We start from the raw sequence: 3,658 nt of genomic DNA, 5'->3' as shown, positions 1-3,658 counted from the left end.
CAATTTCATGCATATGCGGATGATATTGTGATAAAGTCCAGGAAAGAGGAAACATTGATAGATGACCTAAGAGAAACCTTTGACAACCTCCGGGTTTACAAGATGATGCTCAATCCGGAAAAATGTGTCTTTGGTGTCCCGGCAGGCAAACTCTTGGGCTTTCTGGTGTCAAACAGGGGCATTGAGGCTAATCGGAAAAAATTTCAGCAATTACATCTTTGGCTAAACCAGCGTGTATCAATGACGTTCAACGTTTGGCCGGCCGGATTGTGGCTTTGAGCCGGTTTGAAGAAAACAGATGACTTTGTCTGGAGCGAGGCGGCTGATAAAGCGTTTGAGGATCTGAAGAGGCAGTTAGCTGAACTGCATGTGCTTGTAGCTCCGATCGATAAAGAGCCTTTACTGTTGTATGTGGCTGCTAATGCCAGAGCTGTTAGCGTGGCTATTGTTGTGGAGTGCAAGGAGGATGGAAAGGAATATCCGGTTCAACGACCGGTTTATTATATCAGTGAGGTGTTTATTGAATCAAGGCATAGGTATCCACATTGGCAGAAGCTGGTGTATGGAGTATTTATGGCAAGCCGGAAGCTCAAACATTATTTTCAGGGTCATCCTATCACAGTGGTTAGTTCAGCCCCTCTGGGAGATATCATTCAAAACAGAGAAGCAATTGGCCAGATTGCCAAGTGGGCTATTGAGCTTGGACCTCATGGGCTCAAATACACACCTCGCACAGCGATTAAATCCCAAGCACTCGTGGACTTCATCAATGATTGGACAGAGTTGCAGGCACTAGAGGAAAAGCCAGATAACACATATTGGACTATTCACTTTGATGGATCCAGACAGTTGGAGGGCTTGGGAGCTGGAGTCATACTAACTTCCCCACTAGGTGACAAGTTTTGTTATGTCCTCCGGTTAATGTTCCCTTGTACTAACAATGCAGCTGAGTACGAGGCCTTACTCCATGGTCTTCGGATGGCTAAGGAGATGAACTTAAACCAGGTTAAGTGCTTTGGTGACTCGGATCTGGTGGTTCAACAGGTGTCTGGCACTTGGGATTCTAAAGACCCACTCATGGCTGCATATCGACGAGAGGTGGACACGATGGCTGGTCACTTCAAGGGTTATCAAGTTGACCATATAGACCGGCGAAAGAATGAAGCGGTGGACGCTTTAAGCCGCCTTGGCTGTCAGCGTAAACCGGTCCCACCAAATGTCTTCCTTGACATACTACATCACCCGTCGGTCAAGATACCAACACAGGCGGAGTTGGCTATTCCGGACCCGAAGGCCCAATTGGTGGCAGCTTTGCATGTTATACCAGATTGGACAATCCCGTACCTAGCTTACATGAACTGGGGCGAGTTACCAGAGGATGAAACCTCGGCCCATCAGATAATCCGGCGTTCCAAGTCAATGACCATAGTCAATGGGGAGTTACATCGTTACAGTGTCACAGGAGCAATTCAATGTTGTGTATCTCCTCAAGAGGGTTGTGAGATTTTGCGAGAAATCCACGAAGGAGATTGCAGTCATCACGCTGGTTCAAAATCATTGGTGTCTAAGGCTTTTCGTCATGGTTTCTATTGGTTAACAGCTCATGCTGATGCTGAGGATTTAGTCAAAAGATGTGACGGTTGTCAAAAATTTGCACGCCGTGCTCATATTCTGGCTCAGGAGTTGAGGATGATTCCAATAACTTGGCCGTTTGCGACTTGGGGGCTCGATATGGTTGGACCCTGAGGGAGTCCTGGATTAGGGGGTGTCTGGGTAGCCGGACTATACCTTCGGCCGGACTCCTGGACTATGAAGATACAAGATTGAAGACTTCATCCGATGTCCGGAAGGGACTTTCCTTGGCGTGGAAGGCAAGCTTGGCGATACGGATATGTAGATCTCCTACCATTGTAACCGACTCTGTGTAACCCTAGCCCTCTCCGGTGTCTATATAAACCGGAGGGTTTTAGTCCGTAGGGCAGAACAACAATCATACCATAGGCTAGCTTTTAGGGTTTAGCCTCCTTGATCTCGTGGTAGATCTACTCTTGTACTACCCATATCATCAATATTAATCAAGCAGGACGTAGGGTTTTACCTCCATCGAGAGGGCCCAAACCTGGGTAAAACATCGTGTCCCCTACATCCTGTTACCATTTGCCTAGACGCACAGTTCGGGACCCCCTACCCGAGATCCGCCAGTTTTGACACCGACATTGGTGCTTTCATTGAGAGTTCCTCTCTGCCGTCGCCATCAGGAAGGATGTCTCATCCCGTCTTTAAAGACGGCACCATTGCTAAGGGAGCTTTGGCTATCGGCCAAACTCCCCGACTAGGTGGTTTTCTTATGACCGCCTGTTCGGCTGTTGCGCCGATGATGACCTCTCGGGTCATCGAAAGCAATCTTCACGTCAGCTCGGAATTCGCCGAGCAGCTAGATCCAATGGATCTCTCTTCCCTAAACGAGCCCTTGGATCGCATCGCCGCCCTAGGAGTCGCTACGGATTACGACCAGATTGGGCCTAAACCCGATCTGAGAGAGATTAACTCTCCCCAGGTCATCCATCACGTTGCCGTGGTAGAGGGACAGTGCGGCGACCCTTCATCTATCTTAAGGACCAGTTATGTCCGGATTCCCGATCCCTCCAAGCCGGATACCCGCGGAGGGGAGGACATCATTCAAGACATGAACTTAAAGTCAGGCGACGGGCTAGATTCATTGGACAACATCCAAGAATCCAAACTTCCGAGTTCGGAAACTCCTTGGCCCCTGGGTCTTAGATTGGGTGAGGTTTCGATTCCACCCACCCCCCCGTACATAAGTGATCTATCCCAAATTAGGCAAGAGCCCGAAGAAACAGTACATCATTACTGGGCCAGATTCCTCCTGATTATGAACAGGATAAAGGACTGCTGCGAGGAGGACGCGATTTCATTCTTCTGTAATAACTGCACGGACAAGGGAATCCTCAACGCCATAAGTCGCCGTGATATTATACGCTTCACTGACTTGGCGTCCATAGTACGAAAGTACTATGCGATGGAAAGCGCCTGGAAAACCAAAATAAAATTTTGGGACAATCCGGCCCTGAACACAGACCCAGTCCGAAATAAAAGGGTGCATCATCGCCAGACACCCGGGTTCAATACCAAAAAGCAAAAGCCCTCTACAGTGCACGGAACCATACTGGAAGGATGGCTTAATGGACCCTGTAAAATTCATAGTGCAGAGGGCGCCACACCAACTCACAGCCTTAGAGCATGTTGGATGCTCCGGCAGATGGCAAAAATTGTCGAAGATCTTCTAATTCCAGAAGCCACAGAAAGCCACCCCGGAGACACCAGTACGGCATTAATAGTCTTCGAGACTGTCGCATCAAATAATATGCGAAAAAGAACACTCCGCAGCCTTTCCGAAGTCTACCAAGTAGCAACAATAGACCCATGGAGTGACACGGCTATTACTTTTAACGCCAATGATGAACCTAAATTCCAAACAGCCCGAGCACCAGCCGCATTGGTCCTCAGTCCAATAGTGGACGGCTTTCGTCTTACCAAGGTACTCATGGATGGCGGCAGCGGATTGAACCTCATTTATGAGGAAACACTTCAAAAAATGGAAATAGACTGGAACCGCATTGAGCGAAGCAGCACAACC

Source organism: Triticum aestivum, chromosome 7A, assembly GCF_018294505.1.
Source record: "Triticum aestivum cultivar Chinese Spring chromosome 7A, IWGSC CS RefSeq v2.1, whole genome shotgun sequence".
Taxonomy (NCBI): domain Eukaryota; kingdom Viridiplantae; phylum Streptophyta; class Magnoliopsida; order Poales; family Poaceae; genus Triticum; species Triticum aestivum.
Note: the sequence above shows the minus strand (reverse complement) of the source record.